This window comes from Lepus europaeus, chromosome 7 (genome assembly GCF_033115175.1).
Source record: "Lepus europaeus isolate LE1 chromosome 7, mLepTim1.pri, whole genome shotgun sequence".
Taxonomy (NCBI): domain Eukaryota; kingdom Metazoa; phylum Chordata; class Mammalia; order Lagomorpha; family Leporidae; genus Lepus; species Lepus europaeus.
The window spans coordinates 18,304,892-18,323,027 of record NC_084833.1 but is presented as its reverse complement, the minus strand read 5'-3'; the positions used below and the strand labels follow the sequence as shown (position 1 = coordinate 18,323,027).

The following is an 18,136-nucleotide window of genomic DNA, read 5'->3' as shown; positions in this document are numbered from 1 at the left end:
AAGCAAGCAAGCAAGCAGGGGCCCTCAAAGGAGGAGCTGCCTGCACAGTTGGTGAGTGTAGCCTTTTTTTTTTTTTTTTTTTTAAGATTTTTGTTTATTTATTTGAAAGAGTTACAGAGGCAGAGAGAGATCTTTCATGCTGGCCTACTCCCTAAATGGCCCCACTGGCCAGGGCTGGACCAAGCAGAAGCCAGGCGCCAGGAGCTTTGTCATGTCCCCCACATGAGTGGCAGGGACCCAAGCCTGGGCCATCTTATATGCTGCCTTCCCAGGCACACTAGAAGGGAGCTGGATACGAAGTGGAGCAGCAGGGACTAGAATCAGCGCCCACATGGGATGCTGGCACGGCAGGCAGCAGCCTAACCTGGTAGACCACTTAGTGTAGGCTCTTTTATCACATAAAATGGTACCAAAAAAGGATGTGTTGTTTTTGATTGGTTAGTTTAAAGTATTCAAGCTATGTCTAAATACACACTTTTGATTGGCCTTCTAGGTAGGAGTTATCAGTCACTCAAGAAGATAGGGATAGAAATTATTGTCTAATCAGTAAACAGTGGGTTTCACTGCTTATCATGGGGGTCTGGGAGCACTATATGTTCTATCTCTGATAGACATCTATGTATTCCTGAAGCCAAGTGCATTTGAAGGCAGCTCTCAGGAATAAGCTTCTTAAAAACGCCTTTCACCTTTTTCTACCGCAACAGGGAGCTTACCTAACTGCCCATTAGCAAAACTAACTTTCAGAGTAGTAAAAAACTCTAAATAAACTATTTCTTTATAAGTATTCCTTATATTTAAATCCTTTAATGAGTTTTACAGTTAACATTCCTTCAACAAATTTATGCTATACTCCTTTAGATAACATCTATTTTCTTTTCTTTTTTCTTTTTTTGACAGGCAGAGTGGATAGTGAGAGAGAGAGACAGAGAGAAAGGTCTTCCTTTTTGCCGTTGGTTCACCTCCAATGGCCGCTGCAGCCAGCACATCGCGCTGATCTGAAGCCAGGAGCCAGGTGCTTCTCCTGGTCTCCCATGCGGGTGCAGGGCCCAAGGACCTGGGCCATCCTCCATTGCACACTCTGGCCATAGCAGAGAGCTGGCCTGGAAGAGGGGCAACTGGGATAGAATCCGACGCCCCAACCAGGACTAGAACCTGGTGTGCCGGCGCCGCAAGGTGGAGGATTAGCCTGTTAAGCCATGGCGCTGGCCAATAACATCTATTTTCTGATTATAAAATAATCTGTTAATTGCAGAAAATCTAGTAACTTGAAAAAAGATAAGGAAGTTTTATAACACAATTTCACCACTAACAAATAACAGTGATGAACATTCAAGTATGTACCCACTTGAACCCTTCCATATTTTTTTTAATACAGTACATAAATTAAATGAAAAAGACAAGGATGGGGTAGGAGTTTGGCCTAGTGGTTAAGATGTCTCTGTTCCGGGCCCGGTGCTGTGGAGTAGTGGGTTAAGCCTCTGTCTGCAGTGCCAACATCCCATATGGGCGCAAGTTTGTGTCCCAGCTGCTCTTCTTCCAATCCAGCTCTCTGCTATGGCCTGGGAAAGCAGTAGAAGATGGCTTAAATCCTTGGGCTCCTGCACCCACGTGGGACACCCAGAAGAAGCTCCTGCCTTCTGATCGGCTCAGCTCCATTTGGGGAGTGAACCAGCAGATGGAAAACATTTTTCTCTGTCTCTCCCTCTCTCTGTAACTCTACCTGTCAAATAAATAAAATCTTCAAAAAAAAAAAAAAAAAAGTTCCATGTCTGAGTACCTGGGTTCAATTTGCTGTTCTGCTCCTGATTTCAGGTTCTTGATAATGAAGACCGAGGGAGGCAGTACATACGGCTCAATTAACTGGGCTCCTGGGGTTACTGTCACCCAATGTAGGAGACCTGGATTGAATTCCCAGCTTCCTACTTTAGCCTGACCCAGCTCTGGCCACTGTAAGCCTTGAGAGAATTAATCAGTGGATGCAAGCATGTTCTCTCTCTCAAAATACATACATACATATACATATAAATCCTCTTGTAGCTTTTTTATTACATTTTCCCAGATTTGAGAATGATGTTTAAAGACTACATAGCACTCCATTTTATAAATGTATCATAATTACCAATCTTATTGTTTGACATTTTAATTGTTTCCAATTTTCAATATTATAAATAACAGAAGAGGTCTGCTTATTTCTCCATTCATAGTCCTGGCATAACATAAATTATATTTTCAATAAGTATTTATTTAATAGATGCCTTTGATAGTGTCTATTATGAATCAGGCATTGTGCAAAGAACTTTTTTTAAAGATTTATTTTTATTTATTTGAACGGCAGAGTTACAGACAGAGGAGAGACAGATATCTTCCATCTGCTGGTTCACTCCCCAAATGACTACAACAGCTGGGGCTGGGCCAGGCTGAAGCCAGGAGTGAGGAGTGTCTTTCAGGTCTCCCACATGGGTGCAGGGGCCCAAGCACTTGAGCCATCTTCCACTGCCTTCCCTGGTGCATTAGCAGAGAGCTGCATTGAAGTGGGGCAGCTGGGTTCCGAACTGACACCCATATTGCTTAACCTACTACACCACAACACTGGCTGTGCAATGTACTTTTTAAACATGTTAACTCACTGTACTCACATCAAATATACAGGCTCCCTATTTTATATGCAAAGATTGAGTAATTTGCCAAAGAAATAAAACAGGAAGTGAGATTACACTAAAATTCTAAGTCTATGCCTCTTCCTTTACACTTTATTGTCTCCCAACAAAATGAAGGAACTGTTCCATGAAATGTTTTATGTACGTATATTCAAAGACTAATGAATTATAAAATTAGAACTCAATGGGATTTTTCAGGATCCCCATGAAAAAACAATCTATTTTGGAGAAGGGGTTAATCCTTAAAAACCTGCAGAAACTCAAAATAATCACATAGCGGCCGGCGCTGCAGCTCACTAGGCTAATCCTCCGCCTTGCGGCGCCGGCACACCGGGTTCTAGTCCCGGTCGGGCACCGATCCTGTCCCGGTTGCCCCTCTTCCAGGCCAGCTCTCTGCTGTGGCCAGGGAGTGCAGTGGAGGATGGCCCAAGTGCTTGGGCCCTGCACCCCATGGGAGACCAGGATAAGCACCTGGCTCCTGCCATCGGATCGGCGCGGTGCGCCGCGCCGGCCGCAGCGCGCCTACCACGGCAGCCATTGGAGGGTGAACCAATGGCAAAAAACTGTCCACTCTGTCAAAAAAAAAAAAAAAAAATCACATAGCAATAGTGAGAGCTAAAAAGTCCAACAGTTTGGAAAACAGTATGGTATTATCTACATTGAGGATGCAAATAACATGATACTCAGCAACTCCATTTCCAGAAATATATCCTAGAAACTGATGCCAATTGTGCCAGAAGACTATATAAAGATGTTCACAGTAATATTGCTTGTAAGTTAAAACACTTCACACATTCATCAACAAGACAATGAATAAATAGTGATATGCTCACAGAATGTATTATTAAACAGCAAAGAAAATGAATGGCCTATGCCAAACTTTTAAACTCTATAGTGAAAAGACCAGTCTTTTTTTTTTTTTTCTTATCAATTGTTCACTGGCATGTTTATTAAAATATAAAAAATTACTAAATCTATATATATTTAAAGTTCCGCAGATGAATGCAAAATGGTCCAGCTGCTGTAGAAGAAAAATTGGCAGTTCCATAGAAGTTCAACATGGAATTATAATATGACCCCATAATTCTATTCCTAAGTATATATCCACAAGAACAGAAAATAGGTACTCAAATGAGTACTTGTGCACATGTGTTTATAACAGCACTATTCACAATAGCCCCAAAAGAACCCAACTGTCTATCAGTAGATAAATTGATACACACACACACATACAATGGAATATTCCCCTGCAATAAAAGGGAATTCTGATACGTACTTCTATGTGGATGAACATCAAAAACATTATGCTGGGGCCGACGCTGTGGCGCAGTGGGTTAACGCCCTGGCCTAAAGCGCCAGCATCCCATAGGGGTGCCAGTTCTAGTCCTGGCTGCTCCACTTCCAATCCAGCTCTCTGCTATGACCTGGGAATGCAGTAGAAGATGGCCCAAGTCCTTAGGCCCCTGCACCTGCATGGGAGACCCAGAAGAAGCTCCTGGCTTCATATCAGCGCAGTTCTGGCCGTTGCGGCCAATTGGGGAGTAAATCATCAGATGGAAGACATCTCCCTTTCTGCCTCTCTCTGTAACTCAGACTTTCAAATAAATAAATACATCTTAAAAAAAATTATGCTGAGTGAAAAAAGCCAAACACCAAAGGTCTCATATTGTATTGACTCTATCTATAAGGGCTATCCAGAACAAGTCAGTCCATAGGAAAAAAAATGCATATAGGTAGTTGTCACGGGTTACAGGGAGCAAAGAGTAGAGAAAAAAAAATACTTAAAGGATAACAGAGTATTGGGTACCCTACAATGATAGGAATGTTTTGGAACTAGATAGAGGAGGTACACAACACCGTTCACTTTAAAATAATTAATTCCAGGGAGGGCACAGAATGTTAAATTAGTACTTCAGACACCTGCATCCCATATTGGAGTGTCAGTCTGAGTCCTGGCTACTCTGCTTCCTGTACAGTTTCCTGTTCAAGCACCCTGGGAGACAGTAGATGATGGCTCAAATATGTGGGTCCCTGCCACCCACATGGGAGACCTGAAGTTCTAGTCTCCTGGCCCAGAACTGGCTGTTGTGGGCATTTGAGGTTGAATCAATGTACAGAAGAGCTCTTTCTGTTGATCTCTCAAATAAACAAAATGAGTTAATTTTACGTTACGTAAATTTTGTCTCAATTTTTAAAAATGAGTTATTTATTTGAGAGGCAAAATTACAAATAGAGAGAGGGAGAGACAGAGAGGTCTTTCATCTGCTGATTCACTCCCCAAATGGCTGCAATAGCCAGAGCTGGGCCAATCCAAAGCCAGGAACCAGGAGCTTCCTCAGGGTCTCCCATGCGGGCACAAGGTCCCAAGGACTTAGACCATCTTCTACTTTTCCAGGCCACCACCAGCAGGGAGCCAGGACTCAAACAGGTGCCCATATGGGATACTGGCACCACAGGTAGAGGCTCAACCTACTATGCCACAGCACTGGCCCCCATCTCAATTTATTTTTAAGTTCCCCAGGTGATTCTAATGTGCAGTCTAGGTTGAAAATCTCTAAATTTACTTTCTTGTTAAAAGTTCGAGCAACAGAGGCAGACATTGCCTCTTATATCCCATAAAAATGGAGGTTGGAATCCCAACTATTCTGATCCAGCTTCCTGTTAATGCGCCTGGGAAGGCAGTGGATCATGGCAAAATCAGTCCCTGCCATCCACATCTAGTTTGAGTTCCAGGCTTCTGGCTTCTGCCAGGTCCAGCCCTGGCTATTGAGGGCATCTAGGGAGTGAACCAGTGGATGAAAAGATCCCTGTTTCTCCGTCTCTGTCACTGTGTTTCAAATAAATAATTAATCACTAAATCTTAAAAAAAAAAAAAAGCTTAAATGGCAAAAGTAGTCTTCACTTATCAGACTATTTTCAAAGAGAAACACTCAATGAAAGCTTTTGAAATATTTCCTTTGTAAAATTTTTTTAAAGATTTATTTTTAGTTATTTGAAAGGCAGATAGAAAGAGAGAGAGATTTTCCATCTGCAAAGGCCAGGGCTGAGCCAGGCTGAACCCAGGAGCCAGAAACTTCTTCCAGGTCTCCCACATGGATGCAGGGGCCCAAGTACTTGGACCATCCTCTGCTGCTTTCCCAGGCACATTAGCAGGGAGTTGGATTGGAAGTGGAGCAGCCAGGAATTGAATTTGCACTGCAGGCAGAGGCTTAATCTTCTATGCCACAGCGCTCACTGGCTCCTGTAAAATTTCATTTTATTTGAAAGGCATAAAGACAGACAGATCTCCCATCTGCTGATTTGCTCTCCAGACGCTACAGCTGGGGCTGAACTAAGCTGAAACTAAGAGCTAGGAACTCAATCTGCATTAAGCTGGAATCGAAGTAGAATTGTAGCACCGCAGGTTAAGCCATAGCTTCGGGTGCCCAGGTCTCATAAGCTAGTTTGAGTCTAGGCTACTCCACTTTAGATCCAGCTCCTTGCAATGCTTCTGGGTAGCAGCAAATGATGGCTCAAGTACTTGAGTTCCTGCCACCTGCATGTTGAGACCTGGATGGAGTTCCTGGCTCCTGGCTTTGGACTAGTCCCAGCTGTTGTGACCATTTGGGGAGTGAATCAGTGGATAGAAGATATCCTACTCTTCCCAACAGAGTAAGTGAATAAATCTTAAAATAAAAATAAAAAGGCACTTAAATCAGTAACTCTGACACAGGATGCGAGCATCCCACATTGTATATCAACCACTGTGCCACCCACCTCTAAAACATCTTTCAATAAACACAATGTGAACAATACCATTCAATTGTTGGTATTCTGTAAGTTCACTGTAATTTTTTTTTTTAAATTTATTTATTTATTTGAGAGGGAGAGAGAGAGAGAGGCCTTCCATCCGCTGGTTCACTCCCCCAGATGGCTGCTAACAGCCAGAGTTGCGCCAATCCGATGGCAGTTACTTCTGAGGTTCCCATGCAGGTGCAGGGGCCCAAGCACTTGGGTCATCTTTTACTGTTTTCCCAGGCCATAGCAGACAGCTGGATTGGAAGTAGGACAGCAGGGTCTCGAATCGGCGCCCACATGGGATGCCGGCACCACAGGTGGCAGCTTTACCTGCTAAGCCACAGCACTGGCCGCGCTGTAATTTTTTTTCTTTTTTTCCATGTTGGTTCTATTCTTTTAGAAACACAATGAAAAAGACTATCCAAACTAAAGCCTCAGATAAAATTTAGGTATTATTTTTTCCTATTTTCTGAAATGACATCTGCTACTTTATAGCCTCAGTTTTTTTAATTTTTTTTTAATTTTTTTTTTTTTATTTTTATTTTTGACAGGCAGAGTGGATAGTGAGAGAGAGAGACAGAGAGAAAGGTCTTCCTTTTGCCGTTGGTTCACCCTCCAATGGCCGCCGCGGTAGCGCGCTGCGGCCGGCGCACCACGCTGATCTGATGGCAGGAGCCAGGTGCTTATCCTGGTCTCCCATGGGGTGCAGGGCCCAAGGACTTGGGCCATCCTCCACTGCACTCCCTGGCCACAGCAGAGAGCTGGCCTGGAAGAGGGGCAACCGGGACAGGATCGGTGCCCCGACCGGGACTAGAACCCGGTGTGCCGGCGCCGCAAGGCGGAGGATTAGCCTAGTGAGCCGCGGCGCCGGCCTATAGCCTCAGTTTTTAAAAACTACTCTCAGGTGCCGGTGCTACGGCATAGCAGATTAAACCTCTACCTGTGGTGCCAGCATCCCAAATGGGAGCAGGTTCAAGTCCTGGCTGCTCCACTTCCCATCCAGCTCTCTGCTGATGGCCTGGGAAAGCAGAAGATGGCCCCAAGTGCTTGGGCTCCTATACCCACATGGGAGACCTGGAAGAAGCTCCTGGCTTTGGATTGGTCCAACTCTGACTATTGTGGCCATTTGGGGAGTGCACAAGCAGATGGAAGACTCTGTCTTTCCTTCTCTGTCTGCAACTCTCTCAAATAAATAAATAAATCTTTTTTTTTTTTTTTTAAAAAAAAAAAACCTACTCTCAGGCCGGCACCGTGGCTCAACAGGCTAATCCTCCGCCTTGCGGCGCCGGCACACCAGGTTCTAGTCCTGGTCAGGGCGCCGGATTCTGTCCAGGTTGCCCCTCTTCCAGGCCAGATCTCTGCTGTGGCCTGGGAGTGCAGTGGAGGATGGCCCAAGTGCTTGGGCCCTGCACCTGCATGGGAGACCAGGAGAAGCACTAATCCTGGTTGGGGCGCTTTTCCAGTCCAGCTCTCTGCTGTGGCCTGAGAAAGCAGTAGAAGATGGCCCAAGTCCTTGAGCCCCTGCACCCGTTTGGGAGACCCGGAAGAAGTTCCTGGCTCCTGGCTTCAGATCTGCGCAGCTCCGGCAGTTGTGGCCATCTAGGGAGGGAACCATCGGATGGAAGACCTCACTCTCTTTCTCTCTGCCTCTCCTCTCTCTGTGTAACTCTGACTTTCAAATAATAAATAAAATAAATCTTTAAAAAAAAAAAAAAGAGTAAACACAAATACCCAAAACTGAATTTAGTAGGAAAACATTTTACTTACAATAATTACTTGAAAACGATACACTCACTAAAACAATTCAAAATTAAATACCTACCCTGGATCTCCAATGTTTGGGGATGCTCTGACTCTCAAAAATGATAATCAAAAAAATATTTTGTTGATTGTTTAATGTGCCCCGTTCTGGTTTTAATTAAAGTCCAAATCCACTCTACCAAAAGAAAAGAAGAAAAAAAAGAAATCCCTAAAAGATAACAGGACACACAATTTATAGACATGATAATTTTATTATAGTCCTTTATTTTCTTTCCTTTAATTTATGCATTGGTCAAACAAAGAAATGGAACTATTATGGGGCCAGTACTGTGGCACGGCGGGCAAAACTATCTGCAGTGCCAGCATCCCATATGGACACCAATTCAAGTCTGGTTGCTCCACTTTCTCTCTAGCTCTCTGCTATGGCTTGGGAAAGCAGTAAAGGACGGCCCTGGTTCTTGGGCCCCTGCACCCACGTAGACCGGAAGGAAGCTCCTGGCTCCTGGCTTCAGATAGACACAGCTCCAGCATTTGTAGCCATGTGGGGAGTGAACCAGCGGATGAAGACTTCTCTCTCTCTGCAACTCTGCCTTTCAAATGAATAAATAAATCTTTAGAAAAAAAGAAGAAATGGAACTATACCCCCTCTCTTTGGGAATCTCTTTGATCTAGTTAATACTTAAGAGAAAGGCCAAGTATATAGCTCTGACTTGTTTAAATAAAAATTAAAGTAATTTATCCCTTATTTTGTACTAAGGATCTACAAAAAGTTTCTTTATTTTGTGCCACAGACTCCTGGTAAAGTTTATAACACTTTCACAGAATATTTTTAATGTATAAAATAGGTAACATCATAGGAAATTATTTTGAAATATACTTATGTAAATATTTTGAAATGTGAATAATATATCAATAGTATATGAATATTCTTCATTAATATACTAAATAAAATCTAACAGCAGGCTTAGTAACTAATGTAATTCTGAAGTTATATACACAAAAATATTTTGAGACATTATTTCTCATTTTCAGTTACATTTTATAATATGAGTACTTTCAAAGATTTTAAGGTGCCAGTAACCTAAAGTTCCTACTAATAGTAACAGTTAATACTAACCCTTTTTTTTTTAAAAGATTTATTTGAAAAGCAGAGTGACATGGAGGAGAGGTAGAGAAAGAAGAGAACTCTCAATATGGTAACATTGTTAGCTTTTAAAAAAATATTTATTTACTAGAAAGGCAGAGTAACAGACAGTCCATGCACTGGTTCAATTCTCAAATGCCCGCAACAGAGAGGTCTGGGTCAGACCAAAGCGAGGAGCCACGAACTTCATTCTGGTCTCCCATAAGGGTAGCAGGAGCCTAAATATTTAGGCCATCATCCACTGCCTTCCCAGGTAAATGAGCAGGAAACTGGATCAGAAGTGGAGCAGTAGGACTCAGGTATAGAATGCTGTCATCGCCAAACCACAGCTTTACCCACTGTGCCACAACACTGGCCCCTAACCCTTCATTTAAAGCACTTTGTATTTACAGGTATTTATGATAATCATTTTATTTGAGAATCTAGTAGGAAGACATTTAATCACTTACATGTGTTTCTGATTATATATATGTACACACAGTTATATTATTTCATTCTAGTTTTTTTTCGGGGGGGGGGGTGGGGCAAGGTGGTATTATTCTTAGCTATGGGGTTATTCTCTACAAACCTAAGATTCTCTTGTGCAAGAATTGGTCTAATTTATCTCAATCCTCACACGGTTTCAATTTTAAAAACTGGGATAAGAGTAAAAAAAAATTGCTTGCCCAAGGTCATTTAAGTAGGAGAAAGTGGCCTAAATGAGGGTTCTTAGTTCCAAGTTTAGTTAGATTACTACACTATCTACATGTAGTTTCTAGATAAATATACACCAAAGAGTATTCATACTTTATAAATAGTAAGACATATTTTGGTGATTATCTAACTCAATGAAAATCTGAAGAGCAAATGAGAATATATGTGAAAGACAAATTTATTTGCACCAAAGGATTGAGGTAATTTAGAAAAGTTTAAATTTTTTTTTTTTTTTGGACAGGCAGAGTGGATAGTGAGAAAGAGAGACAGAGAGAAAGGTCTTCCTTTTTGTCATTGGTTCACCCTCCAATGGCCACTGCAGCCGACTCATCATGCTGATCTGAAGCCAGGAGCCAGGTGCTTCTCCTGGTCTCCCATGCAGGTGCAGGGCCCAAGGACTTGGGCCATCCTCCACTGCCTTCCCAGGCCATAGCAGAGAGCTGGCCTGGAAGAGGAGCAACCGGGATAGAATCCGGCGCCCCAAATGGGACTAGAACCTGGTGTGCTGGTGCCGCAAGGCGGAGCATTAGCCTGTTAAGCCACGGCGCCGGTCTAAAATAAATTTTAAAACTTAGTTGGGAATAGAGAATCATCCTTAATCAACAGCTGCAAATAATCCAGCCCAACAACCCACTGGGACTTAAAATGATCACTGTTTAATTATGACTTAGGGTTAGCCAGGCAGTCCAATTCCTCCCCTAGCGCCTAGCAACCCTTACTCCATGGAGAGTTGACTCTACCAGTTGAAAAGCAAAGTCTTTCTCTGAGTTAAGGAAAAACTAAAGAGTGGTAGATTATAATCTGTATGATTCATAGTAGTTTTAAATCTAACGGTAATTCTTTAAGTTTTTCCTTTGTCATATAAGTGACCACCTGTGCTAAACTTTGCCTCTAAATGCAAATTTTAACTAACAAATATCACAAAAGAAGGTGAAGTCCTTGGAACTTTCAGAATACACTCAGGAAGTAATGAAGGACCTCAGAGGAAGTATAAAAGGGAATACATGTATACTAGAACTTCAATTTCATAAAATGTAACAATAAAAAAGCCAAACATTCAAAATAGCCAAAAAGTGTAGGCAATCCAAATATTAGTGACAAATAAATAATACATAGTAAATCCATACAGTGAATTATTTAGCAATTTAAAGAGGGCAATGACGTGGGTAAAGCCTGAAAACACTATGGTAAGTCACAGAAGCCATTCGTAAAGGATATTTACATGATGACATTTTATGAACTGTCCAGAATAAATAAAGTACATTGCCAGTTGCCTAGGAATGGGGAAGGGGGTGGCCAAGGGCTTCATTTGGAAGCAATGGAAATGTTCTAAAATTGTAGTGATGGTTACAAAGCTCCATGAATATATTAAGGCCACTGAACTGCACACACTTTAACTGGGTAAACTGTATAGCAAGTAAACTATATATCTCACTAAAGTTGTTTTAAAAAAAACTAGGGGCCAGCACCGTGGCATAGCAGATAGAGCCACCACTTACAGTGCTATATGGGCTCTGGTTCGAGTCTGGGCTGCTCCACTTACTATCCAGCTCTCTGCTAATGTACCTGGGAAAGCAAGAGAAGATGGCCCAAGCATTTGGGAGAACCAGAAAAAGATTCTGGCTCCTGGCTTAGGCCTGGTCCAGCCCTGGCTGTTGTCCCCATTTGGGGAATGAACCAGCAGATAGAAGACCTCTCTGTCTCTGCTTCTCTCTCCGTAACTCTAGCTCTCAAGTAAATACATAAATCTTAACAAACAAAAACAAAGATGGACAGTGGGATGATAGTGAAAGCCTCATAGAAAAGGTGGCAGTTGAATTTATGAATAACAGGTAGGATTTAAAAAAAAAAAATAAAGATGAAAGAAGAGATATTCCAGACTGAGGAAATAAGACAATCTTAGAGGTAGGAAAGTACTGACCATGCTTAGAGAACATTGAAGGGCTCCCTTTATTGCAGAGTAAGACCAGAAATGTAGACTAAGGTCAGATCATTGAGATAATTTTTACTATTAAGCTAAACAGCAGTGGAAGCCAATGAATTGAAACAAGAAAATGAATGATCCTATCTGCTTTAGAAAGATAAAGCTATACAGAATGAATTGTAAAGGAGACATAGAGAGAGTCATGATATGAAATTATTGTAGTATTCCAGGAGTAAGATGAATAGGAGCTGAAACTAGGAGTCTTCTTGAAGTAGGAATTGAAAGGATGAGTAAGTGAGACTCGGGGGAGTTATATTAAAGAGGTAGGAATGGGGCTGGCGCTGTGGTGCAGCGGGTTAGCGCCAGGCCTGAAGCGCCGGCATCCCATATGGACGCTGGTTCCCGTCCTGGCAGCTCCACTTCTGATCCAGTTCTCTGCTGTGGCCTGCGAAAGCAGTGGAAGATGGCCCAAGTCCTTGGGCCCCTGAACCCGTGTGGAAGACCTGGAAGAAGCTCCTCCTGGTTCCTGGCTTTGGATGGCGCAGCTCCAGCCATTGCGGTCATCTGGGGAGTGAACCATCGGATGGAAGACCTCTCTCTCTCACCTCTACCTCTCTCTGTAACTCTTTCAAGTAAATAAAATAAATCTTTAAAAAATAAATAGATAAATAAATAAAGAGGTAGGATTAATAAATAAGCATTTGGAACTAAGAATGTAGGACTGTGGAAGAGTATACTAGGAAGCAAGAAGCTTGATCTAAGAGACAGTAAAAATAATGGTACCAATGACAAAAAAAAAATGCTAGAAGTTCTGGGTTGTTTGGGGGGAGTAGAATAAAGGTTAGGAACATGATGAATCTGGTTTCAGACTCAAGAAATAGAATCTTCAAGTAGTTGGAAATGTAGCATTAGGGATGAACAAAGGAACTGGATTTTATAAACTTAAAGAAAATCAAGGTTTCATTAAATAACAGAGTTTGATGCCTTAAGGGGGACTAAGATTTCCAACAAGGCCAAGCATTAACAAAATTACTTTGAACTACATAATGGTTACTACATATATGTGTGTGTATATATATATATATATATATATATGCATATGTATATGTATATATTATATGTGTATATATACACTATATAATATTACTATGATTCATTTTATCTAGTTGCTACTACAAATATTTAGAAATTTCAAATTATTCATAGTTCTCAAGTTTTATCACAATCTACAACAGAAACAAAGGCAAGAAGGTCAGGTAAAATAAAACTCTTCTACAGAAGCATTATAATCTCACACTATCAATCTATCTAAAAATGCCTTCCAACGAGCTCAAATATCATATAGTCCATATTATTGCTGAAAATTATTTATTGTAATTGTTTATTTTTAGACCATGGTTAAGAAATGTTTTCAAGGTTATACTTAAAAGTAGAATGTTGAATAAATTCCAAACTATCTAATTTTCCAGTTTGGCATCCAAATAAATAACAAATTTCTTGCTAAAATGATTATGTACTATAATAAAATACAGACTTCAGAAATCTATGCATTTTCTCACTCAACAACCAATAAGTTAGACACAGAGAGACTAAGTCATGAGTAACATTAGAATTAAGCCTAAAACTTATCTACTACTTCTCAGTCTACTACTCCTCTATCACCTAAGAGCCAAGTATAGTGTCCTTTTATTTTAAACTTCTGCTGTAATTTGACAGTCTATAAGAATAAATACAAAGCTACTAAACAGATTGTTTTAGTCTCCTACTTGGAAGGAAGCATTGGCAGTGCAACTAATTTTATGGCAAATTCCCAAGCTCCTGTCCCAAAAAAGCTCTTCAATATCACAATACAAGAGATCTGGACTAGATTACTATTCCTGAACTCTGACTTCAGGCTAGAGATGCTACTGCAGGTGCTCAGTGAGTCTGGGAGGAGTTTAAGGAAATTGCTGCCTACTCAAAAGGCAACCCCTTTGAATGACCAACAAGGCCTGATAGGATTTTTTTTTTTTTTTACAAAAGGCAATAATTACAAAACAAAGGTAAAATAAAATGCTTATACATGCCCAGAGATCTTCATTCAAACCATGCCCAGGAAGGACAACTGGATTAATGCATAACAATTATGTAATTGGTACAGATAATTTAAGATTTTTATTAACTTGACCACAGCCAGACAAAAATCTCATCTCTAAGTAGCAGATAACAAAAATGAAAAACCTTTCCCTCTAATTACACACACACACACACACACTCACTGCCCTCAGGTATTCCCTATTAACAAGGATGAGTGTGATCCTCTTGCTGGAGTATGCATCATCAGGGGGCCAGAAATTTGAACTGCTTGCTTTTCTAGCAGAGTATCTAAACAAACTCTAGTGTATTTGCTTTTCTAGTCCAGGAACAGTGGCCTCCCACAAATTCCTCCCGAGACAGAGGACTAAAGGACTGTCTCTTTCCTATCCTACTATTCTTATCAGCGGGAAAGAAGGTTAACTGTATTCTTCCCAACAGATGAGCACAGTCAATGTCTCCAAAAGAGGAACTGAAGACCAACGTAGGCCTTTGGGAAGATGGAAAGCTAAATCCTTCTGTGAATGAGGTCAACTTTCAAAGTTATTGTTCAACTGTAGCAAGGTAGCTGAAAAACTAACGCTTACTCATCCCAAAGCTACCCAGGTCTCTAAATCCCAGGCTAAGGCACCAAGGCCCAGTGCACGGGATTCAGCTCCACCCATCCAGCTCAACTGGGTTATACTCTGGTAAAGGCAATCCTCTGCTCACCCCAAGTAGGTACCAGGCTGGGGCAAACCCTGGTTGTGAGCACTGCTCATTCGCTGCTTATCCAAACAAACACCCTAGGGCCGCTGTCACCACCCCGAAGTAGAGCAGATGCCGGGGCTTTAGCTCACTGCAGCCGGCATTGTTTACGCTCTTTCGCCGCCTTAGCCTCTGATAGGCCAAGAAAGTCCCCCAGACTGTCCTCCAGACTTCCGGCACGGACTTGGGATCCTGGCCCCTCGCCCGCAGTTTGACACTTACGCTCCCCGAGCAGGGAGAGGTCGGGGCCCTAAGGTCCGAGCAGGATCGGCAGGAATACCGGGCAGGCGGGGGTGGTGGCATTGGTGCGGCCGAGCCGCTGGGAAACGCCTCCTCCGGGGGCGGAGTCCAGAACACGGCTGTTAGAGCGCCCGCCCCACCCCAAGAGCCCCTCCCCGCACACACTGAAGACTTAAAGGGGCCGCAGCCTACTGCCACCCAGGGGTTTGCAGGCCTTAGAGAAATGCTTCCAGCCCACAAATTTTTTAAGCAAGAGGCAAATGAAGGACGCCTAGAGATTCTACTTCAGCTGATGGGACCTCTTTTTTGGTGCTACCACGGTAATGTTTCAGAGACAAAGAAAATGACCAGTTCCCACTATCACAACCTAATTCCTCCTCCAAGGTTGTAAAAAATTACTGCAGGAAACAGCCAAAACACACACAGCCCCCATAATACAAACTGCTTATTTCATTCACTTCCCCTGACTTCGGCACTTCTTCACATGTCAACTCAAAAGCCCAGAAAAGAACTCTGGCAGCCTGCGATGCTTCACCTCACTCGTTCACAGATGTCCTTCACTGTACAACCCAAGGAATTCTTAGACAATGATACAAGATGAGTAGGAAGGCAATAGGAGGTGAAATAGAAAAATAACCACCCCCTGCTTCTAAGTAAAATGTGATCTTCAATACTGCCTGCAAACACAATTGTGATATGTGGTCATTTAATTTCATATGAAGAGTTCTTGAGAAAACAGCAGTAGAAACTGCATTTATATCTCAGGGATTGGTCTCTAAGATTGGGAAAGGTTATCAATAAGTTTTAATTTTCTTTCCACAGAGGGAGTAATCTCTGTCTGCATGATAGCAACAGGAAAGATTCAGGTGCTTTTAAAGCCAGCACACCTGTATCTAATTCTGAGAAATAACTCACCTTCCTAAAGCCTTGGACCATCACCAGATCAAAACAGGAGTCAGCTTAGTGAGGGTAAAGACCATTTATGAGTAATCTAACACCTCCAATCCAAATAAGTGTTCAAGTAGAAACCTGGATTCCAAAGGACAGGCTTGAAACCTCTTACTAAGGGACAGACCTAAGGCTACCCATATTCTTGCTAGGCTGCTAAAGTCACAAAGACAAACTGATTAGGATTACAATATTCTGATTTTGAACTGCTAAAATAATCTCATTCGACAGAGAATTTAGCTGTGAAATGACACTTCTGAATTAGATAATTAAACTACTACAGCAAATACCCACCCCCACCTTACCCACTTTAAATGAAAAATTAAGTGTACAGTAATCTTCCCTTATTCATGGGAGATATGGTTACAAGACCCTCGGGGATACTGAATTATATATCTATATACACATAAACTGTTTTTTCCTATACATACCAATGATAAAGTTCAATATACAAATTAGGTATAGTAAGAGATTAACTAACAATAATAATGAAATCAGAAAAATTAGCAATATACTATAATAAAGGTTTTTTAAAATTTATGAACTATTTCTACAATATTTTAAAGATTTATTTATTTATTTGAAAGTCAGAGTTACACATAGAGAGATGCAGCAGAGAGAAAGAGGTCTTCCATCTGCTGGTTCACTCTCCAATTGGCAGCAACAGCCAGAGCTGTGCTGATCCAAAGCCAGGAGCCTCTTCCAGGTCTCCCATGCAGGTACAGGGGTCCACGGACTAGGGCCATCTTCTACTGCTTTCCCAGGCCTTAGCAGAGAGCTGGATCGGAAGTGGAGCTGCTAGGACTCTAACCGGCACCCATATGGGATGCTGGTACTGCAGGCGGTGGCTTTTACCCACTATGCCACAGCACCAGCCCTACTACAATTTTCCATGTAATATTTTCAGACTATAGTTCCTCATGGGTAACTGAAACATTGGCAATTAAAACTATGAATGGGTGGGGAGGAGGAACTATTGTATTAACATTGTTGAGAAACAGCTTGCCAGTTCTTTCTCAACTTCCAAGTGGAGCAGCCGGGACTTGAACCAGCACCCATATGTGATGCCATTATTGCAGGTGGTGGCTTAACCCACTATGCCATGATGCTGGCCCTGGAAGCTACACTCTGTCTTAGACTATATACAAAAATTAACTCAAGAGATTAAAAAACAAACAAACAAACAAACAAACCTAATATAAGATCCAAAGGATAAAATTCCCAGAAGAAAACAGCTGGAAAAGCTTTATGATATCAAATTTGGCAATGAGTTTTTGGATATGACAACAAAAGCTAGGTAGTAAATGTAAAAGACAAATGGGACTATATCAAACTTAAAAAATTTTGTCCAGGGAAATAAATCTTTAATTTTTTTTTTTTTTTTGTTCAGGGGAGGGCATTGTGGCACAATGGGTTAAAATGTCACTTGGGGGGGGGGGGCAGCGCCATGGCACAGTATGTTAATCCTCTGCCTGCGTTGCCCGCATCCCTTCGGGGCACTGGTTCTAGTCCCAGCTGCTCCTTTTCCAATCCAGCTCTCTGTTGTAGTCTGGGAAAGCAGTAGAAGAAGGCCCAAGTCCTTGGGCGCCTGTACCCATGTGGGAGACTAGGAAAAAACTCTTGGCTACTGGCTTCAGATCGGCACAGCTCCAGCCGTTGCAGCCATTTGGGGAGTGAACCGACAGAAGGAAGACCTTTCTCTCTGTCTCCTCCTCTTACTGTCTGTAACTCTACCTCTCAAAAAAAAAAAAAAAAAAAAAAAAGTCACTTGGAGACACCCACTCAGTACTGGTTCCTCCACTTCACATACCTGGGAGGGAGTCCCTGCCACCCACATAGGAGACCTGGATGGATGCCCATAACAGCTGGCATTTGGAAGTAAACCAGTAAATGGAAGATCTCTCTCTCTCTATCTTACTCTGTCTCTCCCTCTCTGTCACTTTGTCTTTCAAATAAACAAAACTTGAGAAAAATTAATGGGCTGGGGCCAGCATTGTGGCATGGCAGGTTAACCACTGCCTGTGATGCAGGCATCCCATGTGGGTGCTAGTTCTAGTCCCAGCTGTTCCACTTCTGACCCAGCTCCCTGCTGGTGGCCTGGGAAACAATGGAATACGGCCTAAGTACCTGGGCTCCTGCCACCCATGTGAGAGACCGGAAAGGCTACTGGCT

The 18,136-nt window shown here is 42.2% G+C and overlaps 1 protein-coding gene across 4 annotated transcripts in view; it reads right to left on the bottom strand.

The window, feature by feature from the left end:
- The window catches only part of CKAP5 (cytoskeleton associated protein 5), a 113,987-nt gene that overhangs the window by 83,102 nt on the left and 12,749 nt on the right, over window positions 1–18,136 (bottom strand). Inside the window, exon 1 of one of the 4 annotated variants that reach the window (XM_062196209.1) lies at window positions 14,999–15,091. The exons of the other annotated variants lie outside the window; for them this stretch is intronic. The gene's annotated coding sequence lies outside the window, so the exon portion shown is untranslated. Of the gene's footprint in view, window positions 1–14,998; window positions 15,092–18,136 lie in introns of those variants that run through there. 4 annotated transcript variants of the gene reach the window in all.